Raw genomic sequence first — 16,238 nt, forward strand, 5'->3', positions numbered from 1 at the left:
ATCTTACTCTACACGTCAGGCATACAGTGCACAGAGGTCCAGCCCAAAGAGCCAACCGGGTGCTACACATCACCTTGAAGATACGGTAGTCGCCCAGTCAAGACCGGCGCCTCTGCGAGAATCAGGTGAGCGTTACAGAACGCAAAGCCTACCGCAAAACTCTCGCCCAGGCGCTATGGAAACCTCGGATACTGACCCCCTAGCCCGGTTACTTGGGGAACTAAGGGCAGAAGTGCATGCAGCTCGTCAGGAAACGAATGCTCTAAGAAGGGAACTAATTATTTCCAAGGAGAGAACAGACAATCTTGCTAGACAAGTGCTACAGTCACAAGCCGGACAGACCCCGTTACCCGCATCAGGGGCAAATCTTCCTTCAACATCCTCTATGAATCCAGTGCAGATCAACCTACCTGGGAATGTACCTCTGGCTCCGCCCGAACGATTTTCTGGTGACCCAAAGAGGTTTGCAGTATTTATCAATCAGTGCCGGTTGCACTTCTTATGCCGGCCAGCAGCCTTTCCAACTGATCAAGCAAAAGTAGCTTTTGTACTTTCGTACCTTAGTGGCAATGCGGCAGACTGGTCGATCCCTCTAGTTAATCAAGATGATCCGGTTCTCCATGATTTTCAAGCCTTTCAGCTTAGTATGAAAAAACTGTTCGCAAGACATTCACAGGGGCAGGCCTTGGACAATGAGCTTCTTTCGTTGCGACAGGGTAATCAAGACCTTTTGGCTTATATTGCATCTTTCAATAGACTAATAGTGGAAACTCAATGGCCTGAGGACAAAAGGAATACGCTGTTTTATAGAGGTCTACGTGGAGAGCTCAAAGACGTTTTAGCCCAAGTAGTGAATCCCCCACAAGACTGTTCGGATTATATAGACTTGGTCGTTCAAATAGATCACAGGCTGCAGAACAGGAAGGCCGATCGTTCCAAGTTTGGTGCTCGAGTATTTTCCAAACCGCCAACTCCTTCCAAAGGAGTAGACTCCGGGGAACCCATGCAAATAGGGGGTCTGAAAGGTCCTCTAACACAAAGGGAGCGGGAAAGGAGGAAACAGTTGCAATTATGCCTATATTGCGGAAACTCAGGGCACTTTCTTCGAGACTGTCCGGTGAAACCTGCCAAGAAGGCAGTAGGAGCTGCAGTTACCAAAGTTACAAACTCTGAGCAGGGAAACGACCTCGCCCGACAAGAATAGAGGTCCTCTTGCCGAGCGTGAAAACCAGTTCCGTGACCTCGCATTTCGTGATACCTATGGTCCTCATTAGCCCTGATAATCCGGATCGATTACATGCAATTGAAGCTTACGTCGACAGCGGTGCCATCGGCAATTATGTGGATCATGAAATGGTTTTGAGGATGAATCTACCTCTTTGTCCCAAGGCTGTAAAGGACGTCATTACTACGGTGGATGGTACGGAGATAGCCTCCGGGCCAGTAACGCATACCACTCAAGAGGTGACGCTAGTAAGTCAAGATGGACACCATGAGAAGATCGTGTTCGATGTGATCAAGGCCCCTCAGTTTCAGATTATTCTAGGAATACCTTGGTTAGAGAAACACAATCCTCTGATCGATTGGCGAGCAAGAACGGTCCAGTTTCCAGAATGTGTCTCTACTTGTCACCCTCCACCTGGTGTTGCACTGGCCGCAATTTCTTCAGAGACTCCCCAGTTACCTCCCGAATACCTAGAATACCAAGATGTTTTCCGGAAGGATCAGGCTAACTCTCTACCTCCTCATAGGTCTTATGACTGCCAGATAGACCTGATACCTGGATCTACTCCTCCTTGTAGTAGAATTTATGCCCTCACCGAGCCTGAGAACCTTCACCTTCGACAATACCTGGATCAATACCTGGCAAATGGGTTTATTCGTCCTTCCAAGTCCCCTGCTTCTTCAGCTTTGTTCTTCGTTCCAAAAAAGGAAGGAGACCTTAGAACTTGTATCGATTATCGCTCCCTGAACCAGATCACCGTTAAGAATAGATATCCGTTACCTTTGATCCCTGAACTCCTGGACCAAGTCAGAAAAGCATGCATATATACAAAGCTGGATCTTAGAGGAGCTTACCACTTGGTACGAGTAAAAGAGGGCGATGAATGGAAGACGGCCTTCCGCACCAAGTATGGGCTATTTGAATATCAGGTCATGCCCTTCGGACTTTGCAATGCCCCGGCCGCCTTTCAATATTTTATGAATGATGTCCTCAGAGAGCTCATAGATGTATGTGTTGTTGTTTACATTGACGACATCCTTGTTTATTCTTCATCGGAATCTGAACATCGGAAACATGTGAAAATGGTCCTCGAAAGATTGCGTCAACACAAACTTTTCGCTAAGTTGGAAAAATGTGTTTTCAACGTGACTGAAGTTGAATTCTTGGGATTCATATTATCACCTGGCGGAGTGCGTATGGATTCAAAGAAGGTCGATGCAGTTCTCAAATGGCCATCACCATCCTCCGTAAAAGGTGTGCAAAGCATGTTAGGCTTCGCTAACTTTTACCGCAGGTTTATCCCCGAATTCTCTCGAATAGTCCAGCCCATCACTGCCTTGTTAAAGAAAAACAAACGTTTTGAATGGTCTACCGAGGCGGAACAAGCTTTCCAGGATTTGAAGACTAAATTTATCTCTGCACCAATCTTAAAACACCCTCGCCCCGAACTCCCCTACATCGTGGAAACTGATGCTTCAAGCCTTGCCATGGGGGCAGTTCTATCACAAAAGGACCCGGTAACCAATCAGTTGCATCCCGTGGCATTTTGGTCCCGCAAATTCTCGCCTCCTGAAATCAATTACACGATTACGGACAAGGAACTTCTGGCTATCAAGTCTGCCTTTAAGGCTTGGCGGCATTATCTGCTGGGGGCCCGACACACCGTTACTGTGATTACGGATCACCGAAACCTGCAATATTTGAAGACCGCAAAAGCCCAATCCTCTAGACAACTCCGTTGGGCATTATTCTTTGCCGAGTTTGACTTCATAATTACCTATCGACCTGGTACAAAGAACGGTAAAGCCGATGCCCTTTCTCGGATGGGAGTGGAAGAACACTTGGTCAACCCTAAACCTGTACCAATCATTCCCGAACAAAGAATTCTGGGTGTAATCGCCACAGAATCCATAGAGGAAGTTAAGGATAAAGCCAGGCAACTTGTAACTCCAGCAGACATACAGAATTGGCATCTGCAGGGAAAGGACTTTGCAGTAAAGGACAACTTATTGTATTTCCAAGAACGATTATACCTACCCAGCACAGATTTACAGAAAAAAGTAATCTCTTGTTATCACGACTCTTTAATGGAAGGTCATCCCGGTATAGCCAAGACCTCAGAAAAGATCAAGCGCTACTTCTGGTGGCCGTCTTGGAAAAAAGATATCAGAGACTTTATAATGTCCTGTGGAGTATGCGCCCAAAACAAGAGTCAAAAGGAAAGACCAGCAGGCCTCTTACGCCCTATTGACATCCCACCTCGCCCTTGGCATACGCTTTCTATGGACTTCATCACCGATCTACCTCCATGCTCCGGATACAATACGATTCTAGTAATCGTGGACTTATTCTCCAAGATGGCGCATTTCATTCCGCTCAAAGGCTTGCCAACAGCAGCAACTCTGGCCCGAGAATTTCTCGAAAACATCGTCCGACTGCACGGTTTTCCTTCGGTTCTGATTTCGGATCGAGGTAGTCAATTTATTTCTCATTTTTGGCGAAGTTGCTGTCGGTCGGCTCAAATTGATGTGAGACTATCGACCAGTCACCACCCTCAGACCGACGGACAAACCGAGAGGACCAATCAAACTCTGGAACAGTATTTACGCTGCATGCTGCAACAAACTGAAAAAACTTGGAAAGATATCCTTTGGATAGCCGAGTATGCCTACAATAACTCTGTCCATTCGGGAACTGGGAAAACCCCGTTTTTTCTTTTGTACGGCAGTCACCCTCGAACCTCGGAGTTGGATCCCCTCCAAGATCTTGAAACACCAGCAGTAGACTACCTGCATTCTACAATCACCCAAGCCTTTAAGGAAGCTGTTTCTCACCTTCAAAGGGCTAAAGAACAATACAAGAAAGGAGCAGATCAACATCGGAAGGAAGCCCCTCACTATCAAGTAGGGGATCAAGTCTGGTTATCCACCAAATATCTATCTCTAAAAGGGCCACGCACATTCAACCCAAGATACCTTGGTCCCTATTCCATCACTACCATAGTAAACCCAGTAGCGGTCAAGTTGGACTTGCCCCCGCACATGAAGATACATCCGGTCTTCCACGTCTCTCTATTAAAACCCGTGCAACCTCAAACCCGACTAACCAAATCTCCAAAACCTATCCTAGTGGATGGAGAACTCGAGTTTGAAGTCAAAAGCATTCTGGACTCCAAGATCTCCAAATCTAAACTATTCTACCTAATTGACTGGAAAGGCTACGGCCCCCAAGAGAGATCCTGGGAACCTGCTGAATATGTCCACGCTCCCCGCCTAATCAAAAGATTTCACCGAACATTTCCTGACAAGCCAAAACCCCCGGAGAAGCCCGGTTTGGGAGGGGCCTTGAGGGGGGGTACTGTCATGATCTCTGCTTCCAAAAGGTCAGGGTTTTCCCAACTCCCTTGGAAGCAGATCCATAACCCAGGTTCCGAGTGCCAACCAGTCCCAATTGGGACCTTTTGGACCCAGTCCTGGCGCCAGTGGCACCAGGCTCATAAATATGCCCAGTCCCAGCGCTGGAAGCGCCGGGCTCATAATGCTTGGGTGGACTTACCTTCAGCAGACCATGCTGCTTACTTGCCTGCCAGTTGAGCCTCTGATCCTCTTCTGTTTGGAACTACTTTTCCTGTTGGGTGGGGCTGGAGCCACTCCCTAGATTCAGAACACTGGAACTCTTCTGGAAGGCAGGAACTCTTTTCTTACCAGGAACTCTTTTCTTACTTGGGCGTGGCTGTGGAAGGAGACACCTAAGCACTACAGGAGGCTATTTAAACCACACCCGGTGGATGAATCTTGCTTTGCGTTATTCTGCAACCTCTGCAGCAGAACGCTCATCGTGTCTTCTGCATCCGGTCCTGGGCCTAAGGAAAAAGGCTTACCATCCTGAATCCAGTCTTCAGCAACACCTATAAAGACAAGAAAGAACAGGTTAGCATTCCGGCATCTGAAAGGCAAAGGCTTACCATCCTGAATCCAGTCTTCAGCAACACCTATAAAGACAAGAAAGAACAGGTTAGCATTCCGGCATCTGAAAGGCAAAGGCTTACCATCCTGAATCCAGTCTTCAGCAACACCTATAAAGACAAGAAAGAACAGGTTAGCATTCCGGCATCTGAAAGGCAAAGGCTTACCTACTCTTCGTGCGCTCCGGAGGTCTTCGGCGCTGCATCCCGCATCTGAAAGACAAAACAAGGTGCGTTTAAAGACATTGGGGAACTTTAATACTCACGTGCCATTACTCCTTTCCACATCTAATCCAGTGGGTATTCCGGCACCCTGCAGCCGCTCCGAACTCGTACCTGCAAAATAAAAAGACAGTTAGAGCGCATAGTGAAGCAGGCAACAAGCGCTTACTTACGTGCTTCCAGGCGCTTCTATTCATCACACGGGCTCCATCTTCAACTCACTTCAGCCCGTCATCCGCCATCGCCGGAACCCTGCAAAACAAGAGACATCATTACTAAAGACTTAAAGACATTTGAATGACTCGAAACTTACCGTTCGTGCAGTAAACGACGGACAGCAGTCCTCTGAAGTCAAGAGGCCTGCGCTACCTATCCAGTGAAGAAACTGGTTACAGCACCCTGCCCTGAGGCAGATGGAGAGCTCGGCATTCACTTACCTAAGACATCTTACTCTACACGTCAGGCATACAGTGCACAGAGGTCCAGCCCAAAGAGCCAACCGGGTGCTACACATCACCTTGAAGATACGGTAGTCGCCCAGTCAAGACCGGCGCCTCTGCGAGAATCAGGTGAGCGTTACAGTGAACAAGCAAGCAGGGAATCATGTGAATGAGTGTGCATGAGTGAGTGAATGAACAAGCAGGGGATCATGTGAATGAGTGTGTGCGTGAGTGAATGAGCAAGTAGGGAATCATGTGAATGAGTGAGTGAGTGAGTGAGTGAGTGAGTGAGTGAGTGAGTGAGTGAGTGAGCGAGCAAGCTGGGGATCATGTGAATGAGTGCGTGCATGAGTGAGTGAATAAGCAAGCATGGGATCATGTGAATGAGTGAGTGAATAAGCAAGCAGGGAATCATGTGAATGAGTGTGTGCATGAGTGAGTGAATGAGCAAGCAGGGGATCATGTGAATGAGTGCGTGCATGAGTGAATGAATAAGCAAGCAGGGGATCATGTGAAAAAGTGTGGAATAAGCAAGCAGAGGATCATGTGAATGACTGCGTGCAGGAGTGCATGAATAAGCAAGCAGGGGATGATGTGAATGAGTGATTGAATGAGCAAGCAGGGATCATGTGAATGAGTGTGTGCATGTGTGAGTGAATGAGCAAGTGGGGGATCATGTGAATGAGTGAGTGCATGAGTGAGTGAATAAGCAAGCAGGGGATCATGTGAATGAGTAAGTGACTACGCAAGCAGGGATCATGTGAATGAGTGTCTGCATGAGTGAGTGAATGAGCAAGCAGGGGATCATGTGAATGAATGAGTGCATGAGTGAATGAATGAGCAAGCAAGCAAGCAGGGAATCATGTGAATGAGTGAGTGAGTGAGTGAGTGAGCGAGCAGGGGATCATGTGAATGAGTGCCTGCATGAGTGAGTGAGTGAATAAGCAAGCATGGGATCATGTGAATGAGTGAGTGCGTGAGTGAGTGAATGAGCAAGTAGGGAATCATGTGAATGAGTGAGTGAGTGAGTGAGTGAGTGAGTGAGTGAGTGAGTGAGCGAGCAAGCTGGGGATCATGTGAATGAGTGTGTGCATGAGTGAGTGAATAAGCAAGCAGGGGATCATGTGAATGAGTGATTGAATGAGCAAGCAGGGATCATGTGAATGAGTGTGTGCATGCGTGAGTGAATGAGCAAGCGGGGGATCATGTGAATGAGTGTGTGCATGCGTGAGTGAATGAGCAAGCGGGGGATCATGTGAATGAGTGAGTGCATGAGTGAGTGAATGAGCAAGCAGGGAATCATGTGAATGAGTGAGTGAGTGAGCAAGAAGGGGATCATGTGAATGAGTGCGTGCATGAGTGAGTAAATAAGCAAGCAGGGGATCCTGTGAATGAGTAAGTGACTACGCAAGCAGGGATCATGTGAATGAGTGTCTGCATGAGTGAGTGAATGAGCAAGCAGGGGATCATGTGAATGAATGAGTGCATGAGTGAATGAATGAGCAAGCAGGGAATCATGTGAATGAGTGAGTGAGTGAGTGAGCAAGCAGGGGATCATGTGAATGCGTGCCTGCATGAGTGAGTGAGTGAATAAGCAAGCATGGGATCATGTGAATGAGTGAGTGAACAAGCAAGCAGGGAATCATGTGAATGAGTGTGTGCATGAGTGAGTGAATGAGCAAGCAGGGGATCATGTGAATGAGTGAGTGCGTTAGTGAGTGAATGAGCAAGTAGGGAATCATGTGAATGAGTGAGTGAGTGAGTGAGTGAGCAAGCAGGGAATCATGTGAATGAGTGTGTGCATGAGTGAGTGAATGAGCAAGCAGGGGATCATGTGAATGAGTGAGTGCATGAGTGAGTGAGTGAGTGAGCGAGCAAGCTGGGGATCATGTGAATGAGTGCGTGCATGAGTGAGTGAATAAGCAAGCATGGGATCATGTGAATGAGTGAGTGAATAAGCAAGCAGGGAATCATGTGAATGAGTGTGTGCATGTGTGAGTGAATGAGCATGTGGGGGATCATGTGAATGAGTGAGTGCATGAGTGAGTGAATAAGCAAGCAGGGGATCATGTGAATGAGTAAGTGACTACGCAAGCAGGGATCATGTGAATGAGTGTCTGCATGAGTGAGTGAATGAGCAAGCAGGGGATCATGTGAATGAATGAGTGCATGAGTGAATGAATGAGCAAGCAAGCAGGGAATCATGTGAATGAGTGAGTGAGTGAGTGAGTGAGCGAGCAGGGGATCATGTGAATGAGTGCCTGCATGAGTGAGTGAGTGAATAAGCAAGCATGGGATCATGTGAATGAGTGAGTGAAGAAGCAAGCAGGGAATCATGTGAATGAGTGTGTGCATGAGTGAGTGAATGAGCAAGCAGGGGATCATGTGAATGAGTGAGTGCGTGAGTGAGTGAATGAGCAAGTAGGGAATCATGTGAATGAGTGAGTGAGTGAGTGAGTGAGTGAGTGAGTGAGTGAGTGAGTGAGTGAGTGAGTGAGTGAGTGAGCGAGCAAGCTGGGGATCATGTGAATGAGTGTGTGCATGAGTGAGTGAATAAGCAAGCAGGGGATCATGTGAATGAGTGATTGAATGAGCAAGCAGGGATCATGTGAATGAGTGTGTGCATGCGTGAGTGAATGAGCAAGCGGGGGATCATGTGAATGAGTGTGTGCATGCGTGAGTGAATGAGCAAGCGGGGGATCATGTGAATGAGTGAGTGCATGAGTGAGTGAATGAGCAAGCAGGGAATCATGTGAATGAGTGAGTGAGTGAGCAAGAAGGGGATCATGTGAATGAGTGCGTGCATGAGTGAGTAAATAAGCAAGCAGGGGATCCTGTGAATGAGTAAGTGACTACGCAAGCAGGGATCATGTGAATGAGTGTCTGCATGAGTGAGTGAATGAGCAAGCAGGGGATCATGTGAATGAATGAGTGCATGAGTGAATGAATGAGCAAGCAGGGAATCATGTGAATGAGTGAGTGAGTGAGTGAGCAAGCAGGGGATCATGTGAATGAGTGCCTGCATGAGTGAGTGAGTGAATAAGCAAGCATGGGATCATGTGAATGAGTGAGTGAACAAGCAAGCAGGGAATCATGTGAATGAGTGTGTGCATGAGTGAGTGAATGAGCAAGCAGGGGATCATGTGAATGAGTGAGTGCGTGAGTGAGTGAATGAGCAAGTAGGGAATCATGTGAATGAGTGAGTGAGTGAGTGAGTGAGTGAGTGAGTGAGTGAGTGAGTGAGCAAGCAGGGAATCATGTGAATGAGTGTGTGCATGAGTGAGTGAATGAGCAAGCAGGGGATCATGTGAATGAGTGAGTGCATGAGTGAGTGCGTGAGTGAGCGAGCAAGCTGGGGATCATGTGAATGAGTGCGTGCATGAGTGAGTGAATAAGCAAGCATGGGATCATGTGAATGAGTGAGTGAATAAGCAAGCAGGGAATCATGTGAATGAGTGTGTGCATGAGTGAGTGAATGAGCAAGCAGGGGATCATGTGAATGAGTGCGTGCATGAGTGAATGAATAAGCAAGCAGGGGATCATGTGAAAGAGTGTGGAATAAGCAAGCAGAGGATCATGTGAATGACTGCGTGCAGGAGTGCATGAATAAGCAAGCAGGGGATGATGTGAATGAGTGATTGAATGAGCAAGCAGGGATCATGTGAATGAGTGTGTGCATGCGTGAGTGAATGAGCAAGTGGGGGATCATGTGAATGAGTGAGTGCATGAGTGAGTGAATGAGCAAGCAGGGAATCATGTGAATGAGTGAGTGAGTGAGCAAGAAGGAGTTCATGTGAATGAGTGCGTGCATGAGTGAGTGAATAAGCAAGCAGGGGATCATGTGAATGAGTAAGTGACTAAGCAAGCAGGGATCATGTGAATGAGTGTGTACATGAGTGAGTGAATGAGCAAGCAGGGGATCATGCGAAGGAATGAGTGCATGAGTGAGTGAATGAGCAAGCAGGGAATCATGTGAATGAGTGAGTGAGTGAGCAAGCAGGGGATCATGTGAATGAGTGCCTGCATGAGTGAGTGAGTGAGCAAGCAGGGGATCATGTGAATGAGTGAGTGCATGAGTGAATGAATGAGCAAGAAGTGTGTATTTGTGAATGAGTGAGTGTGTAAGTGAGTGAATGAGCAAGCAGGGGATCATGTGATTGAGTGTGTGCATGAGTGAGTAAATGAGCAAGCAGCGGATCATGTGAATGAATGTGTGAGGGAGTGAATGAGCAAGCATGGGATCATGTGAATGAGTCAGTGAGTGAGTTAATGAGCAAGCAGGGTATTATGGTAATGCGTGAGTGCATGAGTGGGTGAATGAGCAAGCAGGGGATCATGTGAATGATTGAGTGAATAAGCAAGCAGGGGATCATGTGAATGAGTGAGTGTGTGAGTGAGTGAATGAGAAAGCAATGAATCATGTGAATGAGTGAGTGAGAGCGCAAGCAGGGAATCATGTGAATGAGTGCATGAGTGAGTAAATGAGCAAGAAGGGTACCATGTGAATGAGTGAGTGAATAAGTACGCAGGGGATCATGTGAATGAGTGAGTGAATACACAAGCAGGGGATCATGTGAATGAGTGCGTGCATGAATGAGTGAAGAAGCACGTAGGGGATCACATGAATGAGTGACTGAATAAGCAAGCAGGGGATCATGTGAATGAGTAAGTGAGTGAGCAAGCAGGGAATCATGTGAATGAGTGTGTGAGTGATTGAATGAGCAAGCAGGGGATCATGTGAATGAGTGAGTGTGTGAGTGCGTGAGCAAGCAGGAGATCATGTGAATGAGTGAGTGAATAAGCAAGCAAGGGATTATGTGAATGAGTGTGTGCATGAGTGAGTGAATAAGCAAGAAGGGGATAATGCAAAGTGTGAGTGAATAAGCAAGCAGGGGATCACGTGAATGAATGAGTGAGTGAGTGAGTGAGTGAGTGAGTGAGTGAGTGAGTGAGTGAGCAAGCAGGGAATCATGTGAATGAGTGTGTGCATGAGTGAGTGAATGAGCAAGCAGGGGATCATGTGAATGAGTGAGTGCATGAGTGAGTGAGTGAGCAAGCAGGGGATCATGTGAATGAGTGAGTGAATGGGCAAGCAGGGGATCATGTGAATGAGTGATTGAATGAGAAAGCAGGGATCATGTGAATGAGTGAGTGCATGAGTGAGTGAATGAGCAAGCAGTGGATCATGTGAATGAGTGAGTGAATACACAAGCAGGGGATCATGTGAATGAGTGCGTGCATGAATGAGTGAAGAAGCACGTAGGGGATCACGTGAATGAGTGACTGAATTAGCAAGCAGGGGATCATGTGAATGAGTAAATGAGTGAGCAAGCAGGGAATCATGTGAATGAGTGTGTGAGTGATTGAATGAGCAAGCAGGAGATCATGTGAATGAGTGAGTGTGTGAGTGCGTGAGCAAGCAGGAGATCATGTGAATGAGTGAGTGAATAAGCAAGTAGGGGATCATGTGAATGAGTGTGTGCATGAGTGAGTGAATAAGCAAGAAGGGGATAATGCGAATGTGTGAGTGAATAAGCAAGCAGGGGAACACGTGAATGAGTGAGTGAGTGAGTGAGTGAGCAAGCAGGGAATCATGTGAATGAGTGTGTGCATGAGTGAGTGAATGAGCAAGCAGGGGATCATGTGAATGAGTGAGTGCATGAGTGAGTGAGTGAGCAAGCAGGGGATCATGTGAATGAGTGAGTGAATGGGCAAGCAGGGGATCATGTGAATGAGTGATTGAATGAGCAAGAAGGGATCATGTGAATGAGTGAGTGCATGAGTGAGTGAATGAGCAAGCAGTGGATCATGTGAATGAGTGAGTGAATACACAAGCAGGGGATCATGTGAATGAGTGCGTGCATGAATGAGTGAAGAAGCACGTAGGGGATCACGTGAATGAGTGACTGACTAAGCAAGCAGGGGATCATGTGAATGAGTAAGTGAGTGAGCAAGCAGGGAATCATGTGAATGAGTGTGTGAGTGATTGAATGAGCAAGCAGGGGGTCATGTGAATGAGTGAGTGTGTGAGTGCGTGAGCAAGCAGGAGATCATGTGAATGAGTGAGTGAATGAGTAAGCAGGGGATAATGTGAATGAGGGTGTGCATGAGTGAGTGAATAAGCAAGAAGGGGATAATGCGAATGTGTGAGTGAATAAGCAAGCAGGGGATCACGTGAATGAGTGAGTGAGTGAGTGAGTGAGTGAGTGAGTGAGCAAGCAGGGAATCATGTGAATGAGTGTGTGCATGAGTGAGTGAGTGAGCAAGCAGGGGATCATGTGAATGACTGAGTGCATGAGTGAGTGAGTGAGCAAGCAGGGGATCATGTGAATGAGTGAGTGAATGGGCAAGCAGGGGGTCATGTGAATGAGTGAGTGCATGAGTGAGTGAATGAGCAAGCAGTGGATCATGTGAATGAGTGAGTGAGTGAGTGAGTGAGTGAGTGAGTGAGTGAGTGAATGAGTAAGCAGGGAATCATGTGCATGAGTGCGTGAGTGAGCGAATGAGTAAGCAGTGGATGATGTGAATGAGTGAGTGCGTGAGTGAGTGAATGAGTAAGCAGGGGGTCATGTGAATGAGTGAGTGCGTGAGTGAGTGAATGGGCAAGCAGGGGATCATGTGAATGAGTGATTGAATGAGCAAGAAGGGATCATGTGAATGAGTGAGTGCATGAGTGAGTGAATGAGCAAGCAGTGGATCATGTGAATGAGTGAGTGAATACACAAGCAGGGGATCATGTGAATGAGTGCGTGCATGAATGAGTGAAGAAGCACGTAGGGGATCACGTGAATGAGTGACTGACTAAGCAAGCAGGGGATCATGTGAATGAGTAAGTGAGTGAGCAAGCAGGGAATCATGTGAATGAGTGTGTGAGTGATTGAATGAGCAAGCAGGGGGTCATGTGAATGAGTGAGTGTGTGAGTGCGTGAGCAAGCAGGAGATCATGTGAATGAGTGAGTGAATGAGTAAGCAGGGGATAATGTGAATGAGGGTGTGCATGAGTGAGTGAATAAGCAAGAAGGGGATAATGCGAATGTGTGAGTGAATAAGCAAGCAGGGGATCACGTGAATGAGTGAGTGAGTGAGTGAGTGAGTGAGCAAGCAGGGAATCATGTGAATGAGTGTGTGCATGAGTGAGTGAGTGAGCAAGCAGGGGATCATGTGAATGAGTGAGTGCATGAGTGAGTGAGTGAGCAAGCAGGGGATCATGTGAATGAGTGAGTGCATGAGTGAGTGAATGAGCAAGCAGTGGATCATGTGAATGAGTGAGTGAATACACAAGCAGGGGATCATGTGAATGAGTGCGTGCATGAATGAGTGAAGAAGCACGTAGGGGATCACGTGAATGAGTGACTGACTAAGCAAGCAGGGGATCATGTGAATGAGTAAGTGAGTGAGCAAGCAGGGAATCATGTGAATGAGTGTGTGAGTGATTGAATGAGCAAGCAGGGGGTCATGTGAATGAGTGAGTGTGTGAGTGCGTGAGCAAGCAGGAGATCATGTGAATGAGTGAGTGAATGAGTAAGCAGGGGATAATGTGAATGAGGGTGTGCATGAGTGAGTGAATAAGCAAGAAGGGGATAATGCGAATGTGTGAGTGAATAAGCAAGCAGGGGATCACGTGAATGAGTGAGTGAGTGAGTGAGTGAGCAAGCAGGGAATCATGTGAATGAGTGTGTGCATGAGTGAGTGAGTGAGCAAGCAGGGGATCATGTGAATGAGTGAGTGCATGAGTGAGTGAGTGAGCAAGCAGGGGATCATGTGAATGAGTGAGTGAATGGGCAAGCAGGGGGTCATGTGAATGAGTGATTGAATGAGCAAGCAGGGATCATGTGAATGAGTGAGTGCATGAGTGAGTGAATGAGCAAGCAGTGGATCATGTGAATGAGTGAGTGAGTGAGTGAGTGAGTGAGTGAGTGAATGAGTAAGCAGGGAATCATGTGCATGAGTGCGTGAGTGAGCGAATGAGTAAGCAGTGGATGATGTGAATGAGTGAGTGCGTGAGTGAGTGAATGAGTAAGCAGGGGGTCATGTGAATGAGTGAGTGCGTGAGTGAGTGAATGAGTAAGCAGTGGATCATGTGAATGAGTGAGTGCGTGAGTGAGTGAATGAGTAAGCAGCAGATCATGTGAATGAGTGAGTGCATAAGTGAGTGATAGAGCAAGTGAGTGGTGGATGAGGAGAAGAGTGAGTGACCAGATGTGTAAGCAAGTGGTCCATGTTTAAGGGTCAGTCAGTGGGTTTGAACAACTTGTACATAGTTTTTTTTAAATTGAGCTCAGCTGCAGCCACATGTGCTGCCAAAACACGGAACACCTGCCATCAAATTAGAGCGAAGATAGAAAAGTTCCTGATTAGGGAGTAAACTTCCGAAGTGGACAGTCCCTGGAGACCTTCCTGGGGGAGGGCTGAGCCTGGGGAGGGACTGCTCCTAATTACTCCCGGAGCGCCGGCCCCGACGAAGGGCAGATGGGCGCTGTAGGCTGCAGTGAGGGGTGATAAAAGAGGGCGCAGATCCCGGCCAGAGCCACTGGTGCCTGCGCTCCCAGGGCCCCCCTCATGAAGGTGAGTTACAGATCTTTGCATTGGTGTGTGGCCCCTGGCAGCCCCCGCGCCAGAGCAGCCTTGCAGGGGCCATTTCACCTGCAGTTTATACATGTATGTTTCATTTATCCTTTCTCTACAGTAATGTCAGACATCAAGGATATGAACGTGGCTGGGGGGGGGGGCAGCCGTGCTCGGGATTGTACATTCACAGGTGCAATGTTTTTTACTTTTGGGGGAAGCATGTGTTTCCAGCAGAAATACCTTCAGAGATTGCTCAGGTATCCAGAGCAGTCCCACGACAGGGGGGGCTTTACAGCAGCCAGGGAAGAGGGGGTGCCAGGAGGGAGGGAGGGAGGGATGGGTGAAGGCAGAAGAAGCACGGAGGGCTGGCAGCGAGCAGAAAGATCGAGGGAGGAGTAACATGGGCAGGTCCCGCCCGCTGTGTCTGTGGAGGGAGTGGGGGTGGTGGGGAGGGGGGGGCACAGGCCATGGGGTCAGTCAGGGATTGAGGTCCAGCTGCTGTGGGGAGGTGGGGGAAGGTGAGGAGGCTGGCGCAGTAGTGAAGTCGAGTGAGTGCAAGAGGGCAGAGTAGGGATGACGAGGAGTGGTAAAGAGAGGGACCATTATAAGACAGGAGAAAGATAGCTAAGGGGGAGTTGGGAAGGGGCGTTGAGAGTGAAGGTGACGAACGGAGAGCGCAGCAAGTGGAGGAGGCACCCCGATAACCGGGGCAGGGGCCTTCCTCCTTGACGCTCTCTTACCCCTCCCCCCCAGGGGCAAGGGTGAGGGCGGCAAAGGAGCCAGAGGAAAGGGCGCCAAGAGCCCGGGAAAGCCCGCGAAGGGCAACAAAGGAAGGAGGCGGGGCTTGGGACATAAAAGCGGCGGGCGCCCGGCGCAGGGGGGGCACTTGCAGCCCGTCCAGCAAAAGTGGAGGACTTCGTTTTTCAAGAAGGATGTTCGTGTTGCGGTGACCATGTGGAGAGGTTCGCGTTGTCGCAGTGAAGGAAGGGGTCCGGTACTGGAAGTTCCAGAAGTTCCGGAGAAACGAGATCGTAGATTACGCAGCGTTAACAAGGAAAGAGGTAAATAGCCGGGCAGGCAGGGGTTGCGTTTCGTGCAGATTAATTGCACGGGGGCGGGCGTAGGGAATTAAGGATGCGTGCAGAGAGGGCCGCATCTGCAGTCACCTACTGCTATGCACTCCAGGGAACTGGGGTGTGGGCGAGGCCGCGTGCTATGAATGGCGTTCTTTGGAATGCACCAACATCGAGTGGGGAGGTACACCCGGCATATGTCGAGGTGCACTTTGCGAGACATTTTATTACAAAAGCCGGTAAAAGGATGCCTGAATGCGTGGCTTCCTTTCATCATATGTGGAAACGTAACGGAAACGCGTTTCCATGCGATCCATTGTGCAGTTGATTTAAGGGGAACATGTTGGCTGCCAAATAGGGGAGGCGTTCGCAAATGTTGGTGTACGCCGTCGTGGGTTTGTTATTTTCGAATGGAAGCATTAAAAATGTTTAATTAGGTTCAAGGAAACTACTAAATTATAACGGAGTAGGCACCATTTCACCCCGCCTGATATCTATGCGTTACAAGTGTCACCTTGGTATTGTATTTAGGCAGAGTGGTGACCATAGCAGGCTTTGTGGTAGTGAACGGCAGTGGCCTAGAGGATAAGTAGTGCTTGCATTACAGCGCTGGGGGCCTGGGTTTGAGTCCTGCATGCGGCACATAAATGGAATAGTTAGATAATCTCCTTTGTGCAGCGGTGCGGACGGCTAGGGGTTGGGTTGCTCCGTGGGTAGGCAGCCACAATGGAGCGGCGCAGCACAAA

Source organism: Ambystoma mexicanum, chromosome 5p, assembly GCF_040938575.1.
Source record: "Ambystoma mexicanum isolate Mex_15411 chromosome 5p, UKY_AmexF1_1, whole genome shotgun sequence".
Lineage (NCBI taxonomy): Eukaryota > Metazoa > Chordata > Amphibia > Caudata > Ambystomatidae > Ambystoma > Ambystoma mexicanum.